Raw genomic sequence first — 17,500 nt, 5'->3', positions numbered from 1 at the left:
ACTGGTGGTGTAAAGTGAGGAAAAATAGAGATAGATGAAAGAGGAATTGGTGTTTCATGATATAAAATAATAAAACAAAAAATGATGGAAGAATAGGTGTATGGTGATGTAAAATAATGATAAAAAGGGAGATAAATGAGGGAGAACACGTGATTGATGATGTAAAATAATGATAAGGGAAAATGGAAATAAACAGAGGATGAATATGTGATTGATTATGTAGAATAATTATAAAAAATGGGGATAAATAAGGGATGAATAGGTGTTTGATAATGACAAAAAAAAAATGAACAAAATTTTTTTGTGAATGTTGGGAAATATTGGTTTTGGAGATAAGTAAATGAAAAAAATACGTATTTGATAATGTAAAATGAAAAGAATAACATAAATGAACGTAGGGATATACTGGTTTAGAAGATAAATAAAGGAAAAATAGTTATTTGATAAAGTAAAATAAACAATGAAATAGGAGGGAAGATTCCGATTATTGGAGGTGAAATGTAAAGAAATGAAAGATAAAAATATAAAAAATCCGAGTTCCTTGATGAGAATAAGGAAGGAAAAAGAGGCAAGTTGAGAAGGAATATGAATCTTTGTGAAAAAAAAACAATAATAAAATTAATATAAGATAGGATAAATAAGATTTGATCATTTAAAAGAAAGAAAAAGAATACTATTTTTAATACTAAGATACTAAACTATAAAATAATAATAATAATAATAATAATAATAATAATAATAATAATAATAATAATAATAATAATAATAATAATAATAATATAATAATAAATAAAAATACTAAAATAAAAAAAAATACTGGGTTTGACGTAAAAGTAATGGAAAATGGTGGAAGGAAAGGTAAATAAAGGTTGGTTAGTGTAAAGGAAGGAAAAGTTTGGGTTTTCTTTCTTATTTCTGTTATTTTCCTGTTGCTTTTCCGTGTTGCTGCAATTCCTGGATGATTGCAAGTATTGTGGTGAAGGAATAGGAGAACGTGGTGGTGATGGCGGAACTGGAAGGAGAAGGAAGAACATGTGAACAAGAAATATATGAGTAGGACAAGGAATAGGAGGATGACTGTAAGAAAGACGAAAATAATGGAAGGAATAGGATGTACATGATAATGATAATAATAATAGTAACAGTAATAGTGATAATAATATAATGAATCACCACAATAACAACACAACTAACTACCACTACCACTACTACTACTACTACCACCACCACCATCACCACAACCACCTCCACCACCACTACAACAATAACACCAAACCCACTCAATTACATCCCAGCTACTCCCACTCCCCCCAACCCATCACGACACACTACCGTCTCATCCACAGCCAGGAACACTACTGGCGGATCCCACGACTAGGAGGATCGGGTACCGTAGGAGGAGGTTCTAATGCTCTTTAAGGGGAATCCACGCCTCCCTGCCTCACAAGGGCGTGGAGGAGGGCAAGTTAGGGTGATCCGAGGTGTTGGTGCAAAGCCCAGACGCACAATACGCCCCCGTGATGAGGCGCCGCGGTAATGAAGGCTTTGTTGCGTGATGTTTGCATGCATCGTACGTTTCGCGTTAAACTGTCGTGCGTCTGTTGTAAATATGCATCCCTGTCTCCGCTGGATTCAAAGAGTACAGGAATAGTGTTGAGCGGTTTAGATATCAACTAATACATAAATACAGTTAGTCTACAAAGAAAATGTAGATTTTTACAAGCATTTCGTTTTTTTTTTTTTTTTTTTACTAAATTAATAAACGTTTTTGTAGTATACTTGTATCATTGCCTCCCCCGCAATCAAAGAATACAAGAATAGAGATATTGATTTATTTTATTTTCCTATCTTTTATATACATTTTTTTTTCAAGAGGGACACTGGCGCAGGGCTACAAAAACTTCGTACTTCGCACTTCTCAGCTTTTCTGATAAATTTTTATCAAAGGGCTACAAAAACTTCGTACTTCGCACTTCTCAGCTTTTCTGATAAATTTTTATCAAACATGCATCACTGTCTCCGCCTCGATAAAATAATACAGGAAATGCCTTACAAAGATAACAAAAAGTTAATATTTATAAATACTTCACACCTTTTCTGTTAAATTAATGTACTTTTTTTTCAGTATATACGTATCCGTGTGTCTGCCGCGATCAAAGAATACGATAATGTGGTTAGAAAGGTTACTGTGAATGGATATTTATAAACACTTCGCACTTCGTGGTTCATGAATACGCATCCCTGTCTCCGCCGCTGTCAAAGAAAACAGGAACATAATTCCAAAGTTCAGAGATAATGATTTTATTTATTTATTTATTTATTTATTTTATTTTTTTCTTGTAAGAGGGACGCTGACTCAAGGCTAAAAAAACTTCGCACTTCGCACTTCTTACCTATTCTGATAAACTGAAGTGCGTGTTTTATTAAATATGCATCACTCTCTCCGCCGCGATAAAAAAAAAAAAAAATAATACAATAATTTGTTAAGAAAGGTTACAAAAAAGTGGGTATGTATAAATATTCCACACCTTTTGTGTTAAATCAATCTTTTTTTTTTTTTTTCACTAAATGTGCATCACTGTCTCTACCGGAATTTAAGAATATAAGAATACAGTTAGAAAGGTTACAAAGGATGGATATCTATAAACACTTCGTACGCTTCCCGTTAAATTACCGTACGTGTGTCGTAAATATGCATCACTATTTCCGCCGCCTTCAAAGAATACAGCAACATGGTTAGGACATTTTGATATATATATACGAGTATATATATATATATATATATATATATATATATATATATATATATATATATATATATATATATATATATATATATATATATATATATATATATATATATATATATATATATATATATATATATATATATATATATATATATATACTAATCTCTTTTCTATCGTTTTTTTTTTTTTTTTGTTTCTAAAACGGCTTCATGAGCGTCTTATCTTTTATTTTTTCTCATGGTGTCCCCAACACACAAACATCAGATTTATCTTTCTCAACACCAACCTATGTTCGCAAACACCTCATAAGATCTTCACCCATGTTTCTTAATGCGATACATATACAAGGAAGGGAGAAAGCACAAGGAGAAGAAAAGATGGGGCATGGGATGGACGGAGGAGATGGATGCAAGAAGAGGGAGATGTGAGGGTGAAAGAATTGTAAAGGAACAGCATAAGGAAGATAAAAGAGAGGACATGTGATGGATGGAAGAAAAGTGGAAGTACGAAGAGGGAAGAGAGAGAGTGAAAAGAATACAGAGAAGTAAAAATAACGAAAAGAAGTGAAAGCTAAGAGAGAAAGAAATAGAGAAAAACTAGAAAGATATGGAGGACAAAGAGAGTGGAATGGAGGAGTGATGGAAGGGAATAAAGGAGGAGTAACGGAGGGAAAGAGGGAAATATAAGGGAAAGGAAGAAGGGAGACAAAGGAGGACAAGGCGAGGCAAGAAAGAGGGCGTATGAGGAGGTGATGAATAGCGACAGCGAGGATGAATAAGGAGACAGAACCCGATTTGATGTTTACGAGGAGAGAGAGAGAGAGAGAGAGAGAGAGAGAGAGAGAGAGAGAGAGAGAGAGAGAGAGAGAGAGAGAGAGAGAGAGAGAGAGAGAGAGAGAGTGTGTGTGTGTGTGTGTGTGTGTGTGTGTGTGTGTGTGTGTGTGTGTGTGTGTGTGTGTGTGTGTGTGTGTGTGTGTGTGTGTGTGTGTGTGTGTGTGTGTGTGTGTGTGTGTGTGTGTGTGTGTGTGTGTGTGTGTGTGTGTGTGTTAAAGTTTCCCTTCCTGACATACTTATCCTCCTCATGTACTTTTAAAGTGTTCACATGACCGCGTACATCTCGCAGCCTGTCCGTCCATCTGTCTGTCTGTCTGTCACTCCATCCGGTTTAGAAGGGAAGCGAGTGGGCCGAGATACGAATATTTTGGGACAGGAAGCGGCGACTGAGAATTTACGATGGTGGAGAAGGAAGTGGATGTTCTCCGTCGTAAAAATGCGCAACGCAGCCAATACATTACTGCGCTTTTCTGGGATGTAAAAATGCGCGCCGTGAGAATTAATGGGGAAAGAACACGTAAGAGTCATAATGTAATGGGGGGAGGCATGAGGGGAAAGGTTAAAGTGTGTGAGGGACAAAGGCAGCAAGACGAAATGGAGGTTAAAATGTGTTAAGAGTATCATGGAGCGCTGGGACACACACACACACACACACACACACACACACACACACACACACGAAAACCTAAACCAACCAAAATATCTAATATATATGAAAAAAAAAAAAACTTAAAATTTCAAAAGAAAAAAAATACAAAGCCAGCCTATAAATAACCATCCCCACCCAAAAAAAAAAAACAACAATCGAAACCAAAAAATACCATCAGAGAAACAGTTAGAGGAAAGGAACAAATTGAGAGAGAGCGAGAAAGAGCGAGAGCGAGAGAGAGAGAGAGAGAGAGAGAGAGAGAGAGAGAGAGAGAGAGAGAGAGAGAGAGAGAGAGAGAGAGAAAGAAGGCCTACTTGGAGACATTAAAGCACAAGGTAGCACTGGAGGGAGGAAGGAAGGAGGACAACGAGAGACTTAAGATGAACAACAGTGAAATGAACTCCCGGGATGAGACTTAACGTTCTGGCGGGCTTAATGTGTTGTGACGAGGGGGGAAGAGGGAGAAGAAGAGAGAGGGAGAGGGAGAGTGGGTTGGTCGGGAGGGAAGGATGTGGCGCGGCGTGAGAGAAAATGGGACGGGACGTGAATGAAAAAGAAGAGGAGGGAAGATATGTATAATTAATGAGTAAAGGAGATACAGGGCAGAGATAATGAGCCGTGATGGAGTAGATGACGATGATGGAAGATCGCGGGAGAGAGAGAGAGAGAGAGAGAGAGAGAGAGAGAGAGAGAGAGAGAGAGAGAGAGAGAGAGAGAGAGAGAGAGAGAGAGAGAGAGAGAGAGAGAGAGAGACCTACATAGCGACTGAAAAAAACAAACAAACTATATATGTAAGCTAAATTGGACAGTGAAAAGAGAATGAAAATTCATACATTCAAAGATGATATTGAAGATGAAAACAGGCAAGAAAATAAAAATATACATATGAAAAAGAAATCCAAAATGCAAGTGAGTGAATGTCCGCAAAAGTCTTTAATGAGGTACGAATCTCTCTCTCTCTCTCTCTCTCTCTCTCTCTCTCTCTCTCTCTCTCTCTCTCTCTCTCTCTCTCTCTCTCTCTCTCTCTCCCCCCTATTATATTCTCACACACTTCCGTTTTCTTTATCAGTTGAAACAATACGTCTGTTGACATCACAGTTCAGGAAGAAAATTATGAATTTACTTCGGTGTGTGTGTGTGTGTGTGTGTGTGTGTGTGTGTGTGTGTGTGTGTGTGTGTGTGTGTGTGTGTGTGTGTGTGTGTGTGTGTCCATATAAACATCATTAAAGACACACATTTTATCAAAGACAAGTGTATTGCCGTTGCGTCCACCCATCATCATTATTACAACCTGCATGCGACAACAGCAGTACATAAAATGCGTGGGAGGAAAGCAAGGGACAGAACGCATTAATATACTGATGGCCGGGACAACTCTTCTGACACTGACTCGAGTAATGCCTTCGTGCTCTCTGTATGTATATGGCAGAGTGTAGTAGCGTGTATTTAGGAAATTCATGTGCAATATTAATTTATTCATACAGGGAGAGAGAGAGAGAGAGAGAGAGAGAGAGAGAGAGAGAGAGAGAGAGAGAGAGAGAGAGAGAGAGAGAGAGAGAGAGAGAGAGAGAGAGAGAGAGAAACTTCTCTTGCCACACTCATACGTGACTTGCGGCAAATTTATGCCTCCTTTCATTTAAGAATAAATAAATAAAAAAACAAATAAGCAATATACTGAAATTTCATGTCCCTCACTGTCAGTAAATCCTTGCCTGCCTGGTGGCATATCTTTAACTGATAACTTTGAGAATCTTTTACTGATAACTTTAACAGAATCTTCTTTAAATTAATTACATTCACTACAGTTTCTGCTTTCAGTGAAGTTTGTTGTCACTAAATTCGACCTTACACTGTGAAACTGTGGGACAGACACACACTTTGCACAATTAGATCATTATCATCATTAGTATCATGCGTACGAGACGAAAAGCAAAACATTTCAGCAAACTTTCAACAACGTAAACCTGACAAGTATTATCACAACTAAAAGCAAAATTACATAACTGATCAAAACACGAGAAACTCAAATATAGCCAGCGAAACTCTGCACAGAAAGCCGTCAAAGGAATCTAAGTCACAACTAATACCATTCCAAGTCAGACGTCCGGCGCCACAACAACTTCACAAAACTGGGTGGAGAGAGCAGTCAGTGTGCAGCTTGTGTGTGGAAATACTCGCATCCCGCTGTCAGCAGTGATAGCGATGCGCCCGTAAAGGATATGTCAAGGTGAGTGAACGCCAGCAAAAACCGACACACACACACACACACACACACACACACACACACACACACACACACACACACACACACACGAATGAAAGCAGCTAAAATGAATGAGGATGAAAGAGAAACAGAAAGGATTGAAAAGGAAAGAGCGAAGGAGGTGAAAGAGGAGAGTGATGAAGAGGAGAAAGTAAGAGGATAGTTTGAAAAGCAGAGAGAGAGAGAGAGAGAGAGAGAGAGAGAGAGAGAGAGAGAGAGAGAGAGAGAGAGAGAGAGAGAGAGAGAGAGAGAGAGAGAGAGAGAGAGAGAGAGAGAGAGAGAGAGAGAGAGAGAGAGAGAGAGAGAGAGAGAGAGAGAGAGAGAGAGAGAGAGAGAGAGAGAGAGAGAGAGAGAGAGAGAGAGAGAGAGAGAGAGAGAGAGAGAGAGTAAAAGGAAGGGTGAAAGGGAAGGGAGTCAGTTGGGGAAAATGGAACATGAATCTTAACTTGTGACTTCTTTGGCGAGGTTAGAGAACGTGTTTGAACAGAACTACTGAGGCTGTGTGGCATAGGCTGACAGGACGGCGTGCTTGGCGGTGGATGGGATGGAGTTAGGGAGAGAGAGGGCGAGAGAGAGAGGGATGAATAGAAGAGTGAAGGGACTAAATGATTGATATAAAGATTCGAGGGTGGAATCATGGTGGAAGAAAGTATGGATGAATGGATGAATGAATTGAAGAAATAATAGCTGGACGGAACTATAAGTGGAGGAAAGAATGGATAGATGGATGGGTGGATGGATGAAATGGTGGGTGGATGGAAGGGTGAAAGGTTAAAAATATTAAGTGGAATGATGGAAGGTCTGGTGGAAGGAGGAATGTAAGGATGGATAAACGTATAAAAGAGAATACTGGAAGGAAGGATAGACAGATGAACAGAAGTGGAATGTTGATACAAGAAAACAAGACAAAGTTAAATGTTTAGAAATTTGGTAAGAGACAAGTAGAGTAAAATGAGAGAGAGAGAGAGAGAGAGAGAGAGAGAGAGAGAGAGAGAGAGAGAGAGAGAGAGAGAGAGAGAGAGAGAGAGAGAGAGAGAGAGAGAGAGAGAGAGAGAGAGAGAGAGAGAGAGAGAGAGAGAGAGAAAAAAGCGTAAGGAAGGTGAAACACAGCATTAAGTACGATTTTCACAATTTCCTCTGAGCCCAACCCTCCCTCACCCTTACCCTCCTCCTCCTCTTCCTCCTCCTCCTCCTCCTCCCTTCCTTCCTGCCTCTCCTCACTGGACTCACGGCTCGTTAGTCTTTGTATGGACGCGATTACTGGCCATTACACTTAATTGATCGGAACTTAAGCCGATCCCCGCCTCGTCACCTGATGGCCAGAGTCTGAGGGAGTGAATGCTCGGGATACCTTGACCTGGGAATATCCGGGTGGGGGATTGCTCTGTGAATCCTGACACATTTTTGCAAGAGTTTGTTTTGTCTGTGTTCTCGTAAAGTTTGTTTTGAAATAGGGGAGTTACTTCACGAACCTAGACACGGATTTTGGGATTCTGCATTTTATTAAGGTCTGTTTCAAAATGTGGAGTTACTGGCGTGTATTTTGATGCGATCTGTATTCTCGTGGGTCGGTCTTATTTCAAAATGGTCTGTATTCTGATAAAACCTGCTTTGAAATGGTCTGTATTCCGATAAGGGCTGTTTTGTAATGGTCTGTATTCATATAAGGACTGTTTTGTAATGGTCTGTATTCATATAAGGACTGTTTTGTAATGGCCTATATTCTGATAAGGGCTGTTTTGAAATGGTCTGTATTCATATAAGGACTGTTTTGTAATGGTCTGTATTCTGATGAGGACTGTTGTGAAATGGTCTGCGTTCATATAAGGACTGTTTTGGAAATGCTGTGTTCATAGAAGAAATGGTCTGTATTCTCGTGAGTCCTATTTTGATACAGATGACACGGTTTTAAGTACGGAATAATTTTGCGCTGCTGAGTTAAAATAAGTTATGGTTAATTTTTTTGGGTTTACTAAATTTACAAAAAATGCAGACAAATAGACAGAAACACACACACACACACACACACACACACACACACACACACACACACACACACACACACACACCGTTATCATTTCAGACTGACAAGCAGATAAAAACATACCACCACCCACCTATTCACTCACCCACACACACACACACACACACACACACACACACACACACACACACACACACACACACACACACACTCGCTCCCCTAGCCAACCTCACCCCCGACAAAAACAAAAACAGAAAAACAAAAATCTAATTTCGTGTGACTGCAAACTGAGAGGGAGGAAGAGGCAGGAAAGACGAAAGCAAAGAGGATAAGCGAGCACCTTTTTTTTATTCAGTCAAAAGCAAGAGGATTCTGAGCTCTGAGTGTGAGGGAGGCGCCGGGGAAGGGTCCAGGTGTGTCGCCTCTTACCTGAGGTGTTACCTGCGGATTATCTGACGGTCAGAATGAGGTCAGGTGTCATTAAATTATTAAAGCTTTCACTCCCAAGACCGTTACTCCGGATGTGCCAGATATCCTTAAGCTTTATTTGGGATTTTGCTCTCTCTCTCTCTCTCTCTCTCTCTCTCTCTCTCTCTCTCTCTCTCTCTCTCTCTCTCTCTCTCTCTCTCTCTCTCTCTCTCTCTCTCTCTCTCTCTCTCTCTCTCTCTCTGTGTGTGTGTGTGTGTGTGTGTGTGTGTGTGTGTGTGTGTGTGTGTGTGTGTGTGTGTGTGTGTGTGTTTGTGTTATGTAGGAGAGACACTGGCCAAGGGCAACAAAAATCCAATAAAAAAAATGCCCACATAAATGCCAGTCCCATAAAAGGGTTAAAGCAGTAGTCAAAAACGGATGGATAAGTGTCTTGAAACCTCCCTCTTGAAGGAATTCAAGTCATAGGAAGGTGGAAATACAGAAGTAGGCAGGGAGTTAGAGTTTACCAGAGAAAGGGATGAATGATTGAGAATACTGGTTAACTCTTGCGTTAGAGAGGTGGACAGAATAAGGGTGAGAGAAAGAAGAAAGTCTTGTGCAGCGTGCAGCGAGGCCGCGGGAGGAGGGGAGGCATGCAGTTAGCAAGATCAGAAGAGCAGTTAGCATGAAAATAGCGATAGAAGACAGCTAGAGATGCAACATTGCGGCGGTGAGAGAGAGGCTGAAGACAGTCAGTTAGAGGAGAGGAGTTCATAAGACGAAAAGCTTTTGATTCCACCCTGTCTAGAAGAGCAGTATGAGTGGAACCCCTCCAGACATGTGAAGCATACTCCATACATGGACGGATAAGGCCCTTGTACAGAGTTAGCAGCTGGGGGGTGAGAAAAACTGGTGGAGACGTTTCAGAACACCTAACTTCATAGAAGCTGTTTTAGCTAGAGATGAGATGTGAAGTTTCCAGTTCAGATTATAAGTAAAGGACAGACCAAGGATGTTCAGTGTAGAAGAGGGGGACAGTTGAGTGTCACTGAAGAAGAGGGGATAATTGTCTGGAAGGCTGTGTCGAGTTGATAGATGGAGGAATTGAGTTTTTGGGGCATTGAACAATACCAAGTTTGCTCTGCCCCAATCAGAAATTTTAGAAAGATCAGAAGTCAAGCGTTCTGTGGCTTCCCTGCGTGAAATGTTTACCTTCTGAAGGGTTGGACGTCTATGAAAAGACGTGGAAAAGTGTAGGGTGGTATCATCAGCGTAGGAATGGATAGGACAAGTTTGGTTTAGAAGATCATTAATGAATAATAAGAAAAGAGTGGGTGACAGGACAAAACCCTGAGGAGTACCAGTGTTAATAGATTTAGGAGAACAGTGACTAACACAGCAGCAATAGAACGGTCAGAAAGGAAACTTGTGATGAAGTTACAGAGAGAAGGATAGAAGCCGTAGGAGGGTAGTTTGGAAATCAAAGCTTTGTGCCAGACTCTATCAAAAGCTTTTGATATGTCCAAGGCAACAGCAAAAGATTCACCTTAATCTCTAAAAGAGGATGACCAAGACTCAGTAAGGAAAGCCAGATCACCAGTAGAGCGGCCTTGACGGAACCCATACTGGCGATCAGATAGAAGGTTGTGAAACGATAGATGTTTAAGAATCTTCCTGTTGAGGATAGATTAAAAAAACTTTAGATAGGCAGGAGATTAAAGCAATAGGACGGTAGTTTGAGGGATTAGAACAGTCACCCTTTTTAGAAACAGGCTGAAAGTAGGCAAACTTCCAGCAAGAGGGAAAGGTAGATGTTGAAAGACAGAGCTGAAAGAGTTTGACTAGGCAAGGTGCAAGCACGGAGGCACAGTTTCGGAGAACAATAGGAGGGACCCCATCAAGTCCATAAGCCTTCCGAAGGTTTAGGGGTTTAGGCCAGCAAGGGCATGGAAAACATCATTGCGAAAAATTTTAATAGGTAGCATGAAATAGTCAGAGGGTGGAGGAGAGGGAGGAACAAGCCCAGAATCGTCCAAGGTAGCGTTTTTAGCAAAGGTTTGAGCGAAGAGTTCAGCTTTAGAAATAGATGTGATAGCAGTGGTGCCATCTGGTTGAAATCTAGTTATTTTGGTAATGGAGTTCATGGTGTGTGTGTGTGTGTGTGTGTGTGTGTGTGTGTGTGTGTGTGTGTGTGTGTGTGTGTGTGTGTGTGTGTGTGTGTGTGTGTGTGTGTGTGTGTGTCAGAGATGTACCTCTGTGTGTGTGCTTTGTCCTTTTCCTCCAACCAGTCGTTATAATTGTTTGGCTGTGTCGTTACTCTGCCTGTACCTGTTTCTGTCTGTCTGAAATCAATACGAGCACTATTACTAAAAAAAAAAAAAATCTATAATAATTCCTACACCACTACAGTTACTATCAACGAAACTACTACTACTACTACTACTACTACTACTACTACAACGACCACCACCAACACTAACACCACCATGACGAAAGCAACGTATGCAAGTGACAAAGTAAACAAAAAAAAAAAAGCCAAAACACAACACACAGGTTATGCTTCTATAAATGTCAAGTTGCGATGAATAAAGACAGTTTCCAAAGGGCCGTTCTTGCTCTCTGAAGGCCGCACAGGCTGCAGGGAACGGCCTGAGTGATGAATTTAAGAGCAGAAACTATCGATGGGCCCTTATGCTAATGAAACAAGTTGACGACGAGAGAAGCTTCCAGGGATAGACATCGATCGAGTTCAGTGCTTTGAGAGGAGGAGGAGGAGGAGGAGGAGGAGGAGGAGGAGGAGGAGGAGGAGGAGGAACGTGGAAACAGGGAGAGGATGTAAAGGAATGAGAGAAACAGGAGGAAGAGGAAGGGAATACTGCAACGAAGAGTGTGAAGGAGAAACAGAGAGTGAGAGAGTGAGAGAATGTCGAGAAAGGAAGGAAGGAAGGAAGGAAGGAAGAGAAGAGTGAGAAAGAGAGAGAGAAAGAGAAAGAGAGAGAAAGAGAGAAAGGACGTCAAGAATGGATGAAAACATGGCAAAACTGGATAGCGAAACAAAACCAAGAGAAAGAGGCAAGGCGAATAAAGAAAAAAAAAAGGAAGAAAAAAGGCAGCTGACAGGCTTGGGAGAAGAGGAAGAGGAAGAGACTGAGGAGGAGAGTAGGGAGAGATGGAGGGATGAGAACACAGGACTAAGAAAGGTGGAAAGATAGGGAAGGAGGAAGGAATAGGGCGTTAAAGGAATCGAGTCAAGAGTGTGTGAATTTTGCCCCAAAGATAAGAGATTGAGGGAGAGGGAGAGATAGAGGAAGAAGGAAGTCACGGTAGGGGAAAAGAAGAGTAAAAGGGGGAAGAGGTGATAAGAAGCAGCGCAGACAAGGAGAAAGGATGCGCACAATCTGATAACGGAGAGAGAGAGAGAGAGAGAGAGAGAGAGAGAGAGAGAGAGAGAGAGAGAGAGAGAGAGAGAGAGAGAGAGAGAGAGAGAGAGAGAGAGAGAGAGAGAGAGAAGGATATAAGACCAAAGAACACCAAAGGAAGACTCAAAGACACAAGAGCGAGGAAACGAGAAATGGAAATAGAAAGAGAGGGAGAGAGGAGGAAGAGAGGAGGAAAGCTCAGAGAGGTCAACCCTGTCTTCCATCCGCTTTTAGTGATCAGAGAAACGAGTGACTAAGCCTACCTTTGAGAGAGAGAGAGAGAGAGAGAGAGAGAGAGAGAGAGAGAGAGAGAGAGAGAGAGAGAGAGAGAGAGAGAGAGAGAGAGAGAGAGAGAGAGAGAGAGAGAGAGAGAGAGAGAGAGAGAGAGAGAGAGAGAGAGAGAGAGAGAGAGACTAAATACCCTCATACATGCAATATGGAAATGAACAATGAAAATTAAATAGGGAAAAAAAGAAACAATAAAAAAATGTCATACTAAGTAATCGAGAACATGTATTTTAATCAACACAAATTCAAATAAAAAAATAAACTAATAAATAAAATATAAAAAAGTAAAAAAATAAAGAAAGAAAATAAAGAAAAAAATAAATAGATAAACAAATAAATAAATACACGAAAAAAAAAATCACCAATAAACGCAGAATACTGTTGGTATTGCAAAATCGAAGGATATAAAAATAATGTTTTTCTTTCCCAAGGTTGCTGCAACATCCTGCCGGAGACGAGGCGAGGCATGTCTGTGAACCTGGGGAGGGAGGAGGAGAAGAAGAAGAAGAAGAAGAAGAAGAAGAAGAAGAAGAAGAAGAAGAAGAAGAAGAAGAAGAAGAAGAAGAAGAAGAAGAAGAAGAAGAAGAAGAAGAAGAAGAAGAAGAAGAAGAAGAAGAAGAAGAAGAAGAAGAAGAAGAAGAAGAAGAAGAAGAAGAAGAAGAAGAAGAAGAAGAAGAAGAAGAAGAAGAAGAAGAAGAAGAAGAAGAAGAAGAAGAAGAAGAAGAAGAAGAAGAAGAAGAAGAAGAAGAAGAAGAAGAAGAAGAAGAAGAAGAAGAAGAAGAAGAAGAAGAAGAAGAAGAAGAAGAAGAAGAAGAAGAAGAAGAAGAAGAAGAAGAAGAAGAAGAAGAAGAAGAAGAGTACAAGAAGAAGAAGAAGAAGAAGAAGAAGAAGAAGAAGAAGAAGAAGAAGAAGAAGAAGAAGAAGAAGAAGAAGAAGAAGAAGAAGAGTACAAGAAGAAGAAGAAGAAGAAGAGTACAAGAAGAAGAAGAAGAAGAAGAAGAAGAGTACAAGAAGAAGAAGAAGAAGAAGAAGGAGTACAAAGAAGAAGAAGAAGAAGAAGAGTACAAGAAGAAGAAGAAGAAGAGTACAAGAAGAAGAAGAAGAAGAAGAAGAAGAGTACAAGAAGAAGAAGAAGAAGAAGAAGAAGAGTACAAGAAGAAGAAGAAGAAGAAGAAGAAGAAAAAGAAAAAGAAAAAGAAAAAGAAAAAGAAAAAGAAAAAGAAGAAGAAGAAGAAGAAGAAGAAGAAGAAGAAGAAGAAGAAGAAGAAGAAGAAGAAGAAGAAGAAGAAGAAAAAGAAGAAGGAAAAAAAACCATCTACTAAGAAAGAGATAAAGGAGAAGGAAGATGAAAGAGTAAGAGAGAAAAGAAGGAGGAAAGTCAAGGAGGAGGGAGAGGAAAGTCAGGCAGGAAACTGAAAGACGAAGGCGACGAGATGGAGGATGAGAGAACGATGAGAATGAGGAGAAAAAAAAATAACAAAAGTAAAGAAAGACGTAAGAAGAAAGAGAAGACAAGGAAGGATAGACAATTTTGGCAGGGATGGGAAATGTGGGATATATATATATATATATATATATATATATATATATATATATATATATATATATATATATATATATATATATATATATATATATATATATATATATATATATATATATATATATATATATATATATATATATATATATATATATATATATATATATATATATATATATATATATATATATATATATATATATATATATATATTATTCCTTTTTCAGAAATTACATTAACTTTTTTCCTTCAATAATATTTCGCCTTTAGAGAGGGTGTAACTTTTACCAATTCTTTAATAATAATAAATAATAATAATAATAATAATAATAATAATAATAATAATAATAATAATAATAATAATAATAATAATAATAATAATAATAACAACGACACCACCACACCACCACCACGATCAACAAGAACAACAACAATAATAATAATAATAATAATAATAATAATAATAATAATAATAATAATAATATTATGTCGATAATAATGAGCAGGAAGAAAAGGACCACCACCACCACCACTACTAGAACCACAATCACCATCACTACCGCCAGCAAGACCAACAACAACATTTATAGAAAATTGCAAGAATAATGAAAAACCCAACAATAATACAATAAAGAAAAAAAAATTCACTGGAAGGCCATTACACACACACACACACACACACACACACACACACACACACGGGATATCAGGGGCATTAGGGCAGCAATTAGGGTGGTCGCCTTCTCTTTCTGTGTGATGTTCTCGTTAGATGGATTATAATGTTATGGCGTGTGACTGTTGATGATTACCTCTTAATCACCTCTCTCTCTCTCTCTCTCTCTCTCTCTCTCTCTCTCTCTCTCTCTCTCTCTCTCTCTCTCTCTCTCTCTCTCTCTCTCCGGATCTACTTCTAACACTATTTTTTTCTTTCTTTCTTGTACGTATATCTTATTATGAATTTCCATTGGGTTGAAGGGAAAAGAAATGGAGGGAAAGAAATGGAATGATTGGAGGGAAAGAAAGGAATGGTTGGAGGGAAACGAAGAGATGGTTGGAGGGAAACGAAGGAATGGTTGGAGGGAAAGAAAGGGATAATTGGAGGTAAAGTAAGGGCCAGTTGGAGGGAAAAAAAAAAAAAAAGGATGGTTGGAGAGAAATGAAGGGATGGATGATTGAAGGGAAAAGGAAGGGATGACTGGAGGGAAAAGAAGGGATGGATGATTGGAGAGAAAAAAGGATGATTGGAGGGAAAAGAAGGGATGGATGATTGGAGGGAGAAGAAAGAATGGTTGGAGGGAAGGTAAAGATGATTAAAGGGAGAGGAAGAGATGATTAACCACTCTTCTTCTTATTCTCTATTAATTCTTATCCTTTATCCTCTTCCCTTTAATTTCTTCTCTATATTCTTTTCTTTTTAATCCTTACCCACTGTATTCTTGCCCCTTCTCATTTTTCCCTACCTTCTTGTCCCTTTCTCATTTTTTCCTTGTTTTCTTATATCCCAGGTCCTTCTTCCCTCTTAACGACCTCTACTGACGAAAACATGACAAACTGATTGATTGATTGATTGATTAAAACCCACTGAACCTGATGCTCTAAAATCAAGTCTAGCCTTTATCTCTCTCTCTCTCTCTCTCTCTCTCTCTCTCTCTCTCTCTCTCTCTCTCTCTCTCTCTCTCTCTCTCTCTCTCTCTCTCTCTCTCTGTCTCTGATAGTATGATGAAGTTCATTACAATATCTTCATTACTAAATTTGTTACGTGACATTTTTTTTTTATTTATTCTATGCAAAAAAAAAAACGCTCCCTACATTTTCCTTGTTTCTGTTCCTGTTTTCCCTCCTCCTCCTCCTCCTCCTGTTCTTGTTCAAGTTGTTGTTTTCTTCTGTTTCATCGCCTTCAATATTATTATTATTATTATTATTATTTATTATTATCATTACTACTACTACTATTACCATTACCATCATCACAATCATAAGTATCATGGTCACTAAATTTCCTACACCTCTTCCTCCATGAATTAGTGCACTAAGTGATTAATTAATTTAGCTAATTAGCGAGAATAATAATTTGGCCCTACACAAAAGCAGCGTTCAAATAAAGTGGTTACACGAGAGGAGCCTTCCATTAGGACAATGAAACAAACACCACTCGTACTAAAACTAGAAAAAGAAAAAAAAATCTTATTAATCTTCCTCACTCATGGAAAAAAAAAAGAGGAACTAAGAGAAAAGGAGGGAAAGGAAGCAAAGGAAGAGATAAAAGAGGCAAAGGAAGAGAGGAAAAAGCTGAATAATTTGATATAATGTTTACTTTACGCAGGAAGGAAGGAAGGAAGGAAGGAAGGAAGGAAGGAAGGAAGGAAGGAAGGAAGGAAGGAAGGAAGGAAGGAAGGAAGAAGGGAAATTAAATTACTGAATAAATAAAGAAAGCCAGGAAGAAAGAAAGGTACGTAAGTAGGAAATTGAGTGTGTGTGGAAGGGAGGAAGAAAAGGAAGGAAGGAAGGAAGGAAGGAAGGAAGGAAGGAAGGAAGGAAGGAAGGAAGGAAGGAAGGAAGGAAGGAAGGAAGGAAAATTAAGTATTGAAGGCACGAAGGAAAGAAAAGAAAGGAAGAAGAAAAAGAAGGAAAGAATTGAAGGAGGGAAGGAGAGGATGACGGAAATTAATCAATGAATACACAAAGGACGCAAGGAAGGCACTGAGAAAAAAAAATAAGGATAGACGGAAGGAATGAAAATGAGTGAGAGGAGAGAGGAAGGAAGAAGGAAAGAAAAAAATAAAGCAGAGGAGATGGATGAGCAGCATTACATAACAAAAGAATAAGTAGTAGTGAAAACGTCCCTCATCTCATCTTCCTCCGCCTTATCCTCCTCTTATTCCACCACCTCCACCTCCACCTCCACCACCACCACCACTTCCTCCTCCTTTGATGCTGGCGTGGCTTCTAATCTCTCCCTCTCCCACCTTCCTCTCACTTACCTCTTTTCTTCACTTAACGCCGTGACCCCCCATCCTCCTCCTCGTCTTCCTTCTTTACCCCTTCTTCCTAATGATTATCCCTATATTTCTGGTCCTCCTATTATCCCCTTTCTTTTAACTTTCCACATGTTTTCTTCCCGTATTGTCATGTCTTTTTTTTTTTTTTTTTTTTTTCCTGTGTCATTTTTTTATTTATTTATTTTTTCATATTTCGTTCCCTTGTCTTTTCTTGGTACCATAGCTTACCTTATCTTTTTTTCCTGCCTCTGTGTTCACGTGTAATAAGCTCAGGGATGTAAACACACACACACACACACACACACACACACACACACACACACACACACACACACACACACACACACACACACACACATCAGAG

The 17,500-nt window shown here is 39.2% G+C and overlaps 1 protein-coding gene across 1 annotated transcript in view; it reads right to left on the bottom strand.

The window, feature by feature from the left end:
• LOC135091473 (glutamate receptor 1-like) overlaps positions 1-17,500 on the bottom strand; it is a 452,327-nt gene that overhangs the window by 304,003 nt on the left and 130,824 nt on the right.

The sequence above is a fragment of the Scylla paramamosain genome, chromosome 37 (assembly GCF_035594125.1).
Source record: "Scylla paramamosain isolate STU-SP2022 chromosome 37, ASM3559412v1, whole genome shotgun sequence".
NCBI lineage: Eukaryota > Metazoa > Arthropoda > Malacostraca > Decapoda > Portunidae > Scylla > Scylla paramamosain.
This window is presented reverse-complemented; position numbering and strand designations above follow the sequence as displayed.